The sequence below is a fragment of the Thalassophryne amazonica genome, chromosome 12, assembly GCF_902500255.1.
Source record: "Thalassophryne amazonica chromosome 12, fThaAma1.1, whole genome shotgun sequence".
In the NCBI taxonomy this organism is placed as follows: Eukaryota; Metazoa; Chordata; class Actinopteri; order Batrachoidiformes; family Batrachoididae; genus Thalassophryne; species Thalassophryne amazonica.
In genome coordinates, this window is record NC_047114.1 from 30,575,714 (window position 1) to 30,592,429 (window position 16,716).

Consider the following 16,716-nt stretch of genomic DNA (forward strand, 5'->3'; position numbering starts at 1 on the left):
CCGTCCCCTGAAGCATACATAAGCCCTCTGGAACCGTACGGGGGCTGTGTTGAGACGTGCGCAGACTTCCTCATGCAGTGTTCACTCGTCTTTTCACAGCGCCCTGTCATGTACGCGTCAGACGCCAGCCGGGTGGCTTATGTTATTAATCTGCTTCGAGAAGAGGCACACGCCTGGGCTACGGCGCTTTGGGAGCAGAATTCACGGCTCCTAACGTCTTATACTGGGTTTGTACGGGAGTTCAAACAAGTGTTTGACCATCCCAACAGAGGCGAGACCGCTTCGAGCGTGCTGCTGTCAATGAGACAGGGGCGCCGTAGCGCAGCCGAGTATGCAGTCGACTTCCGCATCGCGGCAGCGAGGTCCGGCTGGAATAACGTTGTGCTCCGCGCCGCCTTCGTAAATGGACTGTCTCCGGTCCTGAAGGAGCACCTGCTGGCTAAGGAGGAACCGCGGGATTTTGACGGGCTTGTCGATTTAGTTATACGCTTAGACAACCGTTTAAACGAGCATCGTCGGGAGCAGGCCGGGGGGCGTGACCGGGCACGAGCTGTCCCTCCCCCTTCCGGTTCCGAAAAGGTGATGTCGTCCCCACGCTTCACTGCCAGAGAGCTCCGTGTGGCTACAGCTCCCCCTGCTGAGGAGGCTATGGACACGAGCAGGGCCAAAGTGAAAACAAACATCAGACAAAGGAGGCTGGCCCGCGGGGAGTGTTTTACCTGCGGCTCTTGTGAGCACCGGCAGAAGGACTGCCCCAAACGGTCAAACTACAATGCCCGTCCTTAGAAACTGGGCTAAAGGTGGGCCATAACACGCACGCGGGGAAACCCCGCAAATCTGCACGAATCCCAGTAACGATCCTTTGTGGTGATTTAACCCTTCACGCCCCAGCACTGGTAGACACGGGGTCGGAAGGGAATCTGCTAGATAGCAGATGGGCAAAGGAAGTAGGGCTCCCCCTGGTGGCTCTGCCGGCACCATTGCAGGTGCGAGCACTAGATGGCACCCTGCTTCCATTAATCACACATCAGACACAGCCAGTGACCTTGGTTGTGTCTGGGAATCACAGGGAGGAGATCGTGTTCCATGTAATACCTTCTACCTCCCGAGTGATTTTGGGATTTCCATGGATGGTGAAGCACAATCCCCGGATAGATTGGCCGTCCGTGGGTTGTGACGCAGTGGAGCGAAACCTGCCACCGGGAGTGTTTAGGGTCCTCGGTTCCTCCCGGCACGACGGCTAATGAGGAGGTTAAAGTCCCCCCCAATCTATCGGCGGTGCCAAGGAGTACCATGATCTTGCTGACGTTTTCAGCAAAGATCTGGCGCTCACTCTTCCCCCGCACCGACCGTACAATTGTGCCATCGATTTGGTCCCGGGCGCTGAGTACCCGTCCAGTAGGTTGTACAACCTCTCACGTCCGGAACGCGAATCAATGGAGACCTACATCCGGGACTCTTTAGCTGCCGGGTTGATCCGGAACTCCACCTCCCCGATGGGTGCTGGTTTCTTTTTTGTGGGTAAAAGGACGGCGGACTCCGTCCATGCATTGATACAGAGGGCTGACGAGATCACGGTTCGCAACCGATACCCGTTACCTCTGTTGGATTCAGTGTTCACGCCCCTGCATGGAGCCCAAATTTTCACTAAATTGGATCTTAGAAACGCGTACCACCTGGTTCGGATCCGGAAGGGAGATGAATGGAAGACGGCATTCAACACCCCGTTAGGTCACTTTGAGTACCTGGTCATGCCGTTCGGCCTCACTAACGCCCCTGCGACGTTCCAAGCTTTGGTAAATGACGTCTTGCGGGACTTCCTGCACCGGTTCGTCTTCGTATATCTGGACGATATACTCATCTTTTCCCCGGACCCTGAGACCCATGTCCAGCATGTACGTCAGGTCCTACAGCGGTTGTTGGAGAACCGGCTGTTTGTGAAGAGCGAGAAGTGCGAGTTCCACTGCACCTCTTTGTCCTTCCTGGGGTTCATCATCTCCTCCAACTCCGTCGCCCCTGATCTGGCCAAGGTTGCGGCGGTGAGAGATTGGCCCCAACCAACAAGCCGCAGGAAATTGCAGCAGTTCCTCGGCTTTGCAAATTTCTACAGGAGGTTCATTAAAGGTTACAGTCAGGTAGTTAGCCCCCTGACTGCCCTGACCTCCACCAAGGTCCCCTTCGCCTGGTCGGATCGGTGCGAAGCCGCGTTCCAGGAGTTGAAACGCCGGTTCTCGACTGCACCAGTTCTGGTGCAGCCTGATCCTGATCGCCAGTACATAGTGGAAGTGGATGCCTCTGACTCAGGGATAGGAGCCGTGCTGTCCCAGAGCGTGGAGGCTGATAAGGTTCTCCATCCTTGTGCCTATTTTTCCCGCAGGTTGACCCCAGCTGAACGGAACTATGACGTCGGCAATCGGGAGCTCCTCGCGGTGAAGGAGGCTCTTGAAGAGTGGAGACACCTGCTGGAGGGGGCATCGTTGCCTTTCACGGTTTTCACGGACCATCGGAACCTGGAGTACATCCCGCTCTGCCCTGTTAAAGGCCCGGACAAGGGCCAAGGCCCATGCGGACCGCCGGCGTTCCCCGGCCCCCACATACCAGCCCGGGCAGGAGGTGTGGCTCTCGACCAAGGACATCCCTCTGTGTGTCGACTCCCCGAAACTGAAAGACAGGTTCATTGGTCCATTTCGTGATCTCCAGATCATCAACCCGGCTGCAGTGAAGCTCCAACTCCCGGCTTCACTGCGGATTCACCCTGTTTTTCACGTTTCCCGTCTAAAGCCACACCACACCTCACCCCTCTGTGCTCCGGGACCTACGCCGCCTCCTGCCCGGCTCATTGACGGGGAGCCTGCCTGGACAGTCCGCAGGCTCCTGGACGTCCGTCGTAAGGGCCAGGGGTTCCAATATCTGGTGGACTGGGAGGGGTATGGACCTGAAGAACGCTCCTGGGTGAAGAGGAGCTTCATCCTGGACCCGGCCCTCCTGGCTGATTTCTACACAAGACATCCGGACAAGCCTGGTCGGACGCCAGGAGGCGCCCGTTGAGGGGGGGGTCCTGTTATGTGGGCCGCTGAAGAGGAGGTACTGCTGGCCCACCACCACCAGAGGGCGCCCTGCTTGGAGTGCGGGCTCCAAGCACGAGAGGGTGCCAGACCCAGAAGAAGTGACAGCTGTCATTCATCCTCTGCACCAGCTGTCACTCGTTCATCATCATCATCACCACCATAAAAGCCGGACTGCAACTCCACCTCCTCGCCGAGAAATCGCAACTACTGAAGAGGTAATTTCTCTGCTGACTGACACTTTGTGTGTAATAACCTGAACTTCTGTTGCAGCCATTTTCCTGGAGTGTTGCCTTGTCTGGGGGATTGGCGTTTGGTGTGACAGCGACGGCTTCGCCTCACACCCCAACCCAGATAAGTGGTTAACCAGGAGCTGCACGAGTGTGTGATTGGAGGTGGAGGTGCTCCCTCCTAACTGTGTATGGACTGTGGATTACTGAGTGTGCGGACTCACACTCATTCATCTTATCTCTGCTTTCTGCCAGCAGTACCAGGGTCGACAGCCGAAGACAGAGGCCACCTGAGGACTCGGGACTTGGCGGCTCCGGTGTTCTTCAGACCGTTGGTGGTGGAAGCCGTGTGGGACGCGGCTTCTCTCTCGTCGGGGGTCTTCTATCTTCGAGCCTGCCCACACGTCACCTGGTGTCAATTGACTGTGCAAATTTCTATGAATTTAGTTGTGTATTATCACAACATTAAATTGTTACTTTTTGGCTTATTCATTGTCCGTTCATTTGCGCCCCCTGTTGTGGGTCCGTGCTACGACACCTTCCCAACAGAATTAATGGATTCTCAAAAGTCAAAGTTGAACAAAAATACATTTGAATGTCAAAAATGCTCAGAGACACTTAGAATTTTGGGTTTGTCCCTGAAGCCACATGTGCACCTCTGACGTTTGTTTGTCTTACACATTGTGAGGATGACCTGGGAGGTTTGTTTGTTTTCACATGGAGTAAGTCATCGGTACTTTTTATAGGCACTACATGTCTCACATAAAGGATCTTTTTGGGTGGAGTTTGGTGGCTAAGTCCAGTTTTCCAGCTTTCTATAAAATAGATTATTATCCTGATATAAGTTCAGACCCTCGGTGCTCAGGTGAAGCTGGGGGTCAGGTTGGGTAACAGTGACGGTTGTAGATGTCACAGACATAAACGGTCCAGGAGTGTCACCGTCTGTGGGGATGATAAAAGGTCTTGCAGGGTAAGAACAGAGCTGTGATTTCTGTGCTGTTTTCAGTGTGAATGCTCAGACAGAGGCAGACATCGTTACCTGATGACTGCCATAAAGTCATTGTAAAGGTTGATTTTTTTTACTCGACACAATGCCCTGAGCTGTTTGAGCAGAATAAACTGTTGTCCCTGTTGTGTGGGCCGCTGAAGAGGAGGTACTGCTGGCCCACCACCACCAGAGGGCGCCCTGCCTGGAGTGCGGGCTCCAGGCACCAGAGGGCGCTGCCGCCTCACGAGAGCAGCCAGGGTGACAGCTGTCACCCATCACTGGACACAGCTGTTCCACTCAGCACGGAGGTATATCAGCAGGACAGCGTCTCCACCTCAGTGCCGAGATATCGCCTTGAGATAGAGGTAACCTTCTCTGCAGCATATTCTGTGTTATCTGATAATACTTGTTAAACCTTTCAGGACAGCTGACTACCGAAAGCCGATTGCTTGGATAAGTACTCACCTTCCTGCTTTATTGTGACGAGAGGTGGAGGCGGCTTCTCCCCTCTCCGTGTTACTGGGTGCAGCCGCATCCACACCTGTGTGTTTGTTGCTCTCTCTTGCCAGCAGTACCGGATCCGACGAGCGGAGGCAGTGGCCACCTGGGAATTCGGGACTTGGCGGTTCCAGTACTTCCAGGGTTCGGTGGCAGAGGAGATCTGGGTGGTTCCGGTTCGACTTGGACGGACGTCTCCTACCTTCGAGCCTGCCCACACGACACCAGCAGAATTCGGCTTAACCCCAAATTGTTGAATGTTGTATTGGTTGTGCTCGTTTCACAACAGTAAAACTTGTTATTTACCTTCTCCATTGTCCGTTCATTTGCGCCCCCTGTTGTGGGTCCGTGTTCCTACACTTTCACAACAGTCCCAGTGTTTGAGGTCACTTCTAAGGCAGACTTTCAGCTCTGGAGAGATAAAGAGTAAAAAAAAGGTCTCATAAGAAAAAATGCCAGCAGCACTAAAACGGCTGTGGTAATCCGGTTATCCTTGGGTCCTCTCCTTAGACGTCTAACTTTTCTTCTTATGTCAAAACTGTCCTCCGTGAGCTCAGGTGGATTAAGGAGTCAGACCATAGGCACACACTGACAGGTACAGAAAGACCTGAGGGTGAAAGAGAAATGAAAGGCAACACTAAAAGGCCAGCTGGCCAAAAAAGAATCCATGCAATCAGCTCTACCCCTCACTTATTTCGTATTACCTTATTTAACTGAACAACTAAACACAGGTGCAAAACCCACTCTCATAGAGATACTGTGTCAGTGGCGAAGGTATCTTCTGCTTCATTACAACAACCTGGGTCTGACCTTGAAAATGTTCAAAGTCACTTGAGGTGAAATATACGAGGTCTATTAGAAAAGTATCCGACCTTATTATTTTTTTCAAAAACCATATGGATTTGAATCACGTGTGATTGCGTCAGCCAAGCTTGAACCTTTGTGCGCATGCGTGAGTTTTTTCACGCTTGTCGGTTGCGTCATTCGCCTGTGAGCAGGCTTTGAGTGAGGAGTGGTCCACCCCTCTCGTCGTTTTTTCATTGTTTAGGAATGGCTCAGAGACTGCCACTTTGCTTGATCAAAATTTTTTCAGAAACTGTGAGGGACATCAAAGTGGACACCAATCGAGAAATTCAGATGGTTTTTGGTGAAAATTTTATGGGCTTCAAAGAGATTACGGAGTGTTACTGTCACTTTAAGGATGGCCCAGAGCGACTGGTGGTGCGCCGCGCTCCAAAGCCGCCATCGACAGGCTGAGCGACCATTTCATTTCTAAACGGATGGCTGTATGGATCCGTGACCATCGTGTGCAATTTCTCTGGTTATCACAAGAGCTGGACATCAACCATTTTCCGGCAGATTTCACTTTTAACAAGAGATTTTGTCATGGAAAGCCGAGCGGAGGCTTCGCGCATCACGATGGATTCGCTACTGGAGCGAGCCAAAACCACCTCCGTTTTGGTCTCACAGGACGGCTTTGAGATGGCGTTCAGACAGCTGTCGGTGGTTTTTCCATCGAGTGATTATCCGAGAAATTGTGGATGTGCCTGGACATGCCAGAACATGTCCTGTGAGGCTTCATCACGGCGTTGCTTTGCGCCATGCGGCACCACCGCGACGCGCGGAATTCCTCCGCACGTCTGTCTCAATGTGACGAAAAAGTGCTGATGTCCACGTCGTTTCACAATTCCTGTGCTAGCCAGATGACATCCCGGATAAAACACAGCGTCCAGTTTGGAAATGAACGGCACATTCCACTGTTACAGGAGTTTTTGTCATGGAAAGAGGAGCGGAGGCTTTGCGCATCGCGGCGGTGCCGCATGGTGCAAAGCAACGCCGTGATGAAGCCTCACAGGACATGTTCTGGCATGTCTAGGCACATCCACAATTTCTCGGATAATCACTTGATGGAAAAACCACCGACGGCTGTCTGAACGCCATCTCAAAGCCGTCCTGTGAGACCAAAATGGAGCTGGTTTTGTCTCGTTCCAGTAGCGAATCCATCGTCATGCGTGAAGCCTCCGCTCGGCTTTCCATGCCAAAATCTCTTGTTAAAAGTGAAATCTGCTGGAAAATGGTTGATGTCCAGCTCTTGTGATAACCAGAGAAATTGCACACGATGGTCACGGATCCATACAGCCATCCGTTTAGAAATGAAATGGTCGCTCAGCCTGTCGATGGCTGCTTCGGAGCGCGGCGCACCACCAGTCGCTCTGAGCCGTCCTTAAAGCGACAGTAACACTCCATAATCTCTTTGAAGCCCATAAAAGTTTCACCAAAAACCATCTGAATTTCTCGAATGGTGTCCACTTTGATGTCCCTCACAGTTTCTGAAAAAATTTTGATCAAGCAAAGTGGCAGTCTCTGAGCCATTCCTAAACAATGAAAAAAATGACGAGAGGGGTGGACCACTCCTCACTCAAGGCCTGCTCACAGGTGAATGACGTAACCGACAGGCGTGAAAAAACTCACGCATGTGCACAAAGGTTCAAGCTTGGCTGACGCAATCACACGTGATTCAAATCCATATGGTTTTTGAAAAAAATAATAAGATCGGATGCTTTTCTAATAGACCTCGTAGTGGTATATTTTGAAAAACCACATGTGATTTCCTGTTCATGTATAATAATGATGATGGCTCTGTCACCTTTCATTCATGAGTAATGACCATAACAGATCTGTCTCTGAAGTTTCATTATATTCTATATAACAAAACGTCAGAGACAGATTGCATTATTTTTGCTGACACGAAAAGTTGTACTTTGCTGTATAAACAATGCAGGAAACAGTTTGGGTTTGGAAATGGTGTCACTATATATAGGGCACTCTGATGGAATTGTTTACAATGCTGTCAAGTATGGCTGGGACGGTCATCACCTCTTGATCACATTAGCTTCAAGTGAAAGAGGCAAAGCGGCCAGCTGCCATTAATTTTCTATTAGAGGAAATGTTTTATAGCGACAAGAGTCACTATGCCGCTAGCTAGGCGGGACCAAAATAGACAGGTTGTTCAATTTATGCAAATGCTAACTGTTTTTTGTGCATATGCATCAAACAGCAGTTCTGTTTATTTGGCCTTCTTGTAGTCCCTGGCTGGTGTCCTGACAGAGACACCTGGAGAGGTGTGATTGGGAGGAACGGCCTCCCTGCGCTAAACCCGAGCAGTTGTTTGTTATTGGACTTCTGTGCTAGTCATAGACTGTCTATAACAAACACCATGTTCAAACATAAGGATGCCCATAAGTGTACATGGTACCAGAACACCCTAGGCCGAAGGTTGATGATTGATTTTGTGATAGTATCATGTGATCTGAGGCCACATGTTCTGGACACTTGGGTGAAGAGAGGGGCAGAGCTGTCAAATGATCAGCATCTGGTGGTGAGTTGGATCAGAAGATGGGAAGGACTTTGGATAGACCTGTAAGCCCAAACGGATTGTGCCGGTGAACTGGGAACATCTGGAGGAGCCGATTCTCCAAGAGATCTTTAGTTCACACCTCCGGCGGAACTTTTCTGGCATCCCTGTGGAGGTTGAGGGCATTGAATCAGAATGGGCAATGTTCAAACTTCCATTGCTGAAGCTGCAGCTTCCTGTAGCATGCAGCAGGGAGCTGTGGAGTGATGGTCTTAGGTGTACCTCATGGGCAGTAACCCTTGAACACTGTGGTGGACACCGGTGGCCGGGAAGCCATCCAACTGAAGAAGGAGTCTTTCCAGTATATATTATCTTGGAGGACTCTGGAGGCACTTGCAATGCATCGACAGGCCCGAATGGAGGCATGCTCTGTTGTGGGGAGGCAAAGTAGCAGGTGTGGGAGGAGTTTGGAGCAACCGTAGAGAAGGACTTTCAATTGGCGCCAAGGTGCTTCTCCAGGACTGTGTGGCAAGTCAAGAGAGGAAAATAGGGAACCATCCAAACTGTATACAGTAAGGATGGGACTCTGTTGACTTCAACTGAGGAGGTAATCAGTTGCTGGAAAAAGCATTTTAAGTAGGTAAGTAGGAGACAAAAAACAATAATGCGTGAGCAAAACAAAAAGGGGCTGAACTAAGAAACACCGTGACTAGTCTAAAGAGGGAAAAAACAAGGAACTTAACATTAAACCAAACTAGGACGAAACAGATACTAGCTGAGACAAAAGAGAATACAATAACTGATGAAGGCAAAACAAACTATTGGTTAAACTGCAAATAAACAAAACCTGGTGAATACAGAATAATGCAATAAATAAAACCAGATAAATGATAAACAGAAAATGCAATGAATAACAAATGGAACATAATCTGATGAGCAACACCAAAGATAAATAATAACAAAACCTGTGACTAAGCATTATACAATAAATGTGATGAACAGAACTAAACTAAGACTAAAGTAACTTAAAAGACCCAGAGTGAACAAATACAAACTACACAATAAATGATAAGTAAAGAATGAACCAGTGACGAAAGTGTAACACAAGGAAAGGCAATGAATAACTGAATGACTGCAAACTAAATGATGAGGTGCTGAATGAAACCAGTGACTAAATAATAAAAAAAGCAAAACAATAAACAGAACCAAACTGAGACTAACATGATAAAGTATGAACTAATGAAAATATAAAATAACTGTGCACCGACGCTCCCCATCCAACCTGATGGAGCTTGAGAGGTGTTGCAAAGAGGAAAGGGCAAAACTGCCCAAAGATAGGTGCACCAAGCTTGTGACATCATATTCAAGAAGACTTGAGGCTGTAATTGCTGCCAAATATGCATCAACAAAGCATTGAGCAAAGGGTATGAATACTTATGTGTACGTGATTTCTTAGTTTTTTAGTTTTAACAGTTCACACACACACACACACAGAGAACTTTTTCATGTTGTCATTATGGGGTGTTGTGAGTAGAATTTTGAGGGAAAAAAATAATCCATTTTGGAATAAGGCTGTAACATAACAAAATGTGGACAAAGTGAAGCACTGTGAGCACTTTCCGGATGCACTGTAGGCTGCTCTCACTCTGATTTTAACTTGGAACATACAGACGTTATTTGAATTTTCATTGTTTGAATTTGAATCCACTGGTCTTCAAACAGAAACTGCAGATTTACCAACACAGAAATTCCCCATGCCAACTCCAGAAACCAATTACGGTGAGACACGAGGAAGACCAGGCGTGGATTAGTTTTGCTTTGGTATACATCACCATAACCCCATGACTTCAGAAGAAACTTGTACTTGTTAAAAGCGCAAATTATTTCACCTGATGAAAAGTATTCAATTGAAATGAGTGCAGTCTCTCTCACTGAGTGTATAATTATTATTGTGTGTATGTGAAAGGTTTTCCAGCTGATTCTGTGTGTAAAGTTAAGAAGCTCTGCACTTCAAATTTTGTCACTTCAGCTACATGTAAATACGCTGAAATCCGAAGCAGAGGAAGAGTCCTAAACATCTTAACAACATTCCAGTGTGACGAGAGTTTGTGACACTTCTGAGCCGTCTATTAGGAAATGATTTCTGTGCTCCCGGGAGGATTTCACTTAATCTCCTGCTTATTCGCAGGCTACTTAGGAAAAGCAAGGCTGGTTTGATTGCTTCCCCCCGACACGTTGTTGGTGGAAAATATTTCAGCACACACAGATTCATTGGAACAGAGGTTGCTGGCTGCTGCCCACTGCTTCATTTTCACCAGTGTTTGAGGGTAAATCTGAGGGCCGCGGTAATGTGGCGCTCACTATCAGCCTGTAATACATCTGAGTCAGCAGTCAAGGAGACACATTTGCAACCAGGCATTTGTCAGCAACTCAGCTAGAAGATTTAAAATGTTCTGGAGTAAATTAAGCACTGGTTCCAAAGTGAAAAGTGCCAACGAAGCAGCCAGACGCTTATGTTGAAGGCTGGATGACGGTGCTCTGATGGAGGTCCACTGAAATGGCTCTTTCAGGTTCCCACATCTAAATGATGTTGGCATGAAGGTGGAAAGAAGAAAAAATAAGCACAAACAGGTCTTTCGTGGCTACACAAAGTTACAAGTATATGAAAAGAGAGACCAACTTAATAAAGTGGGCAGTGCGGTTGCTTAGTGTTTAGCACTGTTGCCTCACAGCAAGAAGGTAGTAGGATCGCCTCCCACCTGGGATCTTTCTGTATGGAGTTTGCATGTTCTCGCTGTGTGGTTCCCTCCATGTACTCTGGCTTCCTTCCACATCCAAAATCATGCAGGTTAGATGAATGGGAAACTTTAAATAGACTGTGAATGTATTTGTTTGTGGCCCAGTGGCAAAGTCTTGTCCTGTCCAGGACGTACTTCACCTCATCCCCCATGACTGCTGAGATTAGCTCCGGCTCCCCTGCGTCCTTTTCTATACCCAAAGCAGGTATAGAAAACGGATGGATTTAATAAACTGCTTACACTGGTTACACTTAAATTAATTAATCTGATTCACAGCTGTTTTTTATCCAAAAATCCGAAGCATCAAACTTCACCACAAACTAACTTCACTGTCATTATGAGCCCTTTCAATCTGGGGAGTTACAAGATTGTGGTGTTTGTTGTTTTTGAGCTATTTTCTACACAACCTGGGTGGATCTAGTTTCAGATGAAGTGTGTGTGTGTGTGTGTGTGTGTGTGTGTGTGTGTGTGTGTGTGTGTGTGTGTGTGTGTGTGTGTGTGTGTGTGTGTGTGTGTGTGTTGGGGGTTGTGTCTTGGTTTGGTGTTCCCCTGAAAATTCAAAAAATCTATAGCCCTTTTCCTGCATTTATTTGAAGGGCATCTGGAAAGCTAATTTTACTGACTCAATAGTCATTGTTTTTTTCCTTTTTTAAAAATTATACATCATTTCATTTTAATCACTGAAAATTTTTCAAATTCTGCTTCCAGCACCATTCACCAATCAGCCTTTGCTTTCCCATATTTATCGCACCTTTGCTCAGTGGATGAGGAGCAACTAGAGTGCCTTGATTAGAGAGAGTGGTGTCAACTCAGAACATGGCGCCATTTTTGGTTCCAACTGTGCTGAACTACTGAATGAACCGTTAATGTTTTCAATATTTTTTAAAATCCTTTAACCACATACAGCAACATGGATGAATTATTTAATTACTTTAAAGCCTGATTTATGCTTCTGCAGCTCTGTAACTCCGTGTCATGCAATGACGTGCGTGACAGTTTTAAAGTTCTCTGTCTCTGGATTATGCTTTATTATGGATTAATTTGACCCTCAACAAGCTTTTCTTTCTACAATCATCACCGCCAAATCAAAGTTAAGCTAAACATTTTCCTCTTTTACTGACTTTGTGTTGTAAATGTGTGGACTTTTTTGATCCATTTGTAATCACACTGCATTAGAATATAATGGCAGATGAAGGAGTAAAAGCAGAAAAGTGTCAAATTACAGTCTTTTGTGTCTGATTTAACAGGTGCACGTCAGGCTTCAGGTCCCAGTCTGAACAAGGTTGTTATATGGCTGGGGGGGGCCTGGCTGCCGGTTTGTTTGTCTGTTTGTTTCCTCCCAGGTGGCGTGCATTTGGGACTGAGTGGCTGTGTTGCTGAGGCTGTCAGGACCTCACCCTGATCACCTGCGACTCGTCAGGACTCACAGCTGAGGTGCATCTGGATGGATTGGAGCATGTTGGCATTTAAGACTGGAGTGCACAGTGTGTATTTGCCAGAGACTCGACCTTGTGACCAGACGGGTGAGATCGTCGTCTTGGGAGCCATCTCATCAGCAGCGGACGCTGAGAATGTCCAGGTTTGATGCACGGTCTGTGAAAGAGGAGGGGGTGAGGTCTCACGCTCGTCAGCACACTTCCTGAGGTACGTTGGATTTTGTGACTAACAGTTATACAGTCAGTAAATGTGGTGTCCCTCACACCTTATTGTATTGAGCTGTATGTTAGTCATGTATCAGCTTCCACTGCGGTGGAGTTTTGTGAACGGGATGTTCCATGCCTGCAGGTTGGGAAGCTGATCAGTAATCAAGCCAGGAAGTGTTTGCTGTTTGTACACCTTTAAGTGTTCTGTGTGTAGAGTGTGGACTCACATAATGGTTCCTTCTTTCACAGACTCGGTTGTTGCGGCCACCTGGGGGGTGTCGGCGGGGTCCTTGGGTCCGAAACAGCTTCTGGCTCCGGACCGTTAGCGCTGCTGGGAGCGCACCACGCCAGGCCGCACCTTTCTGTTATTACATTTTCACTGTTATGTATTAAATTCAGTTAGCCTTTGTACCGTGCTCTGCTTATTTCATACTGGGTCCTTCAAACGCTGGTCGGTTCTCCGAGCTGCGTCCGACACATAACAAAGGTGTGAAAAAAATAAACGGTCGGACTTTTAATCACAGAAATGACTCCGGTCCCACATGCAAGGGGTTTAATGGAAATACATTTTGATCAGATGGGACATTTTATCCGATGTGAGCGAAAAATCTGCTGTACAAAATCTGTTATATACAGTGCTTATTACATGGAAAACAATACAGAAACATTGGGACTTTTTTGTCAGGTGACTGTGAATATCTGGTTTATACGATGACTGTTTAGGTGAGCTTTACTGTACACGTGACTGAACAATAAATTTACCTCTCAAAACTTTGATGATGAAGTCGCTTCCATCTCACACAGCTGACTTTATTTTCTCAAATGTTTCTTCTGTTTGGATGTGAAGGGAATCTGTGCATCTTGAAGCCCTTGCTGTCTATTTGTGCCTCCAAATGCACAACAACCTGGCATTTTCAGATGATACTTGCAATACGTACAGTGAGGAAAATAAGTATTTGAACACCCTGTGATTTTGCAAGTTCTCCCACTTAGAAATCATGGAGGGGTCTGAAATTTTCATCTTAGGTGCATGTCCACTATGAGAGACATAATCTAAAAAAAATAAAAATATATATATATATATACGAGGGCTGTCAATAAAGTAACGGTCCTTTTTATTTTTTTCAAAAACTATATGGATTTCATTCATATGTTTTTATGTCAGACATGCTTGAACCCTCGTGCGCATCCGTGAGTTTTTCCACGCCTGTCGGTGACGTCATTCGCCTGTGAGCACTCCTTGTGGGAGGAGTCATCCAGCCCCTCGTCGGAATTCCTTTGTCTGAGAAGTTGCTGAGAGACTGGCGCGTTGTTTGATCAATATTTTTTCTAAACCTGTGAGACACATCGAAGTGGACACGGTTCGAAAAATTAAGCTGGTTTTCAGTGAAAATTTTAACGGCTGATGAGAGATTTTGAGGTGATTCTGTCGCTTTAAGGACTTTTCACGGTGCGAGACGTCGCGCAGCGCTCTCAGGCGGCGTCATCAGCCTGTTCAAGCTGAAAACCTCCACATTTCAGGCTCTGTTGATCCAGGACGTCGTGAGAGAACAGAGAAGTTTCAGAAGAAGTCGGTTTCAGCATTTTATCCGGATATTCCACTGTTAAAGGAGATTTTTTTAATGAAAGACGTGCGGACGGATCCGCGCGTCGGGACACAGCCGACACGGTGCGGCGGCACAGGAAAAACACCTCCGTGTTGATAACCATTTGTAAAATCCAGGCGGCTTTTGATGGCTTTCAGTGGAGTGAGTATATGAGAAATTGTTTAACAGGCAGGACATGTTCCAACTTGTCCTTAAGGCTTTCAACAGAGGTGTTTTTCCTGTGGCGGAGCGTCGCGGCGGCTGTGTCCCGACGCGCGGACCCGTCCGCACGTCTTTCATTAAAAAAATCTCCTTTAACAGTGGAATATCCAGATAAAATGCTGAAACCGACTTCTTCTGAAACTTCTCTGTTCTCTCACGACGTCCTGGATCAACAGAGCCTGAAATGTGGAGGTTTTCAGCTTGAAACAGGCTGATGACGCCGCCTGAGAGCGCAGCGCGACGTCTCGCACCGTGAAAAGTCCTTAAAGCGACAGTCTCACCTCAAAATCTCTCATCAGCCGTTAAAATTTTCACTGAAAACCAGCTTAATTTTTCGAACCGTGTCCACTTCGATGTGTCTCACAGGCTTAGAAAAAATTTTGATCAAACAACGCGCCAGTCTCTCAGCAACTTCTCAGACAAAGGAATTCCGACGAGGGGCTGGACGACTCCTCCCACAAGGAGTGCTCACAGGCGAATGACGTCACCGACAGGCGTGGAAAAACTCACGCATGCGCACGTGCGAATGACGTGCGATTACACCAGTCATGCTTGAACCCTCGTGCGCATGCGTGAGTTTTTTCACGCGTCTCGGTGACGTCATTTCCCTGTGGGCAGGCCTTGAGTGAGATGTGGTCCTGCCCTCTCGGCTGAATTCCTTTGTTTCACACGCTGCTCGAGACGGCGCGCGTTGCTTTATCAACATTTTTTCTGGACCTGTGAGGAATATCCGAGTGGACACTATTCGAGAAATTAAGCTGGTTTTCGGTGAAAAGTTAAACGGCTGATGAGAGATTATGGGGTGTTTCTGTCGCTGTAAGGACTTCCCACAGAGCAGGACGTCGCGCAGCGCTTCCAGGCGCCGTCGTCGGCCTGTTTCGACCTGAAAACATCCTAATTTAAGGCTTAATTCACCCAGGGCGTCGTGAGAGAACAGAGAAGATTCAGAAGAGGCCGGCATGAGGACTTTATGTGGACATTCCACTGTTTAAGGACAATTCGCCGCGTCGTTTCCGTGACGACTCAGCAAATCTGTGTGCGCCGCGACAGGAAAAACACCTCCGTGTTGAAAACCATTTGTAAAATTCAGGCGGCTTTTGATGGCTTTCAACAAGTGAGTAACTGAGAAATTGTTTAACAGCTTGGGCATGTTCCAACTTGCCCGTTAAGGTTTCCAACGGAGGTGTTTTTCCTATCGCGACCCCCGCGGTCGGGTCCGGCCCGACATGCGACTCTGCCCGCACGTTCTTTCATTACAAAATGTCCGTTAACAATGGAATGTACGAATAAACTCCTCATGCCGACTTCTTCTGAAAGTTCTCTGTTCTCTGACGACTTCCTGGATCAACAGAGCCTGAAATGTGGAAGTTTTCAACTTGAAACGGTGAGACGCTGCCGCCTCGAAGCGCAGATCGCCGTCAGGCGTCATGGGCCGTCCTTACGGCGACACTACCAGACCAAAATCTCTCATCAGCCGTTAAAATTTTTACCGAAAACCAGCTGAATTTATCGAATGGTGTCCACTCAGTTGTGCCTTACAGTTTTGAAAAATTTTGATCAAACAAAGCAGCAGTCTCTGAGCCATTCCTAAACAATGAAAAAATCGACGAGAGGGTGGACGACTCCTCACTCAAAGACTGCCCACAGGTGAATGACGTAACCGACAGGCGTGAAAACTCTCGCATGCCCACGAGGGTTCAAGCATGTCTGATGTAATCACACGTGATTCAAATCCATATGGTTTTTGAAAAAAATAATAAGGTCGGATACTTTTCTAATAGACCTCGTATATATATATATATATATATATATATATATATATATATATATATATATATATATATATATATATATATATATATATATATATATATATATATATATATATATATATATCCGGAAATCACAATGTATGATTTTTTAATAATTTATTTGTATGTTACTGCTGCAAATAAGTATTTCAACACCTGTGAAAATCAAAGTTAATATTTGGTACAGTAGTCTTTGTTTGCAATTACAGAGGTCAGACGTTTCCTGTGGTTCTAGACCAGGTTTTCACCCACTGCAGCAGGGATTTTGGTCCGCTCCTCCATACAGATCTTCTCCAAATCTTTAAGGTTTGGAGTTTCAGCTCCCTCCAAAGATTTTCTATTGAGTCCTGGTCTGGAGACTGGCCAGGCCACTCCAGGATCTTGACATGCTTCTTACACCCTGGCTGCGTGTTTGGGGTCATTGTCTTGCTGGAAGACCCAGCCATGACTCATCTTCAATGTTCTTACTGGGGGAAGGAGGTTGTTTGCCAAAATCTCGCAATACATGACCCCATCCAAC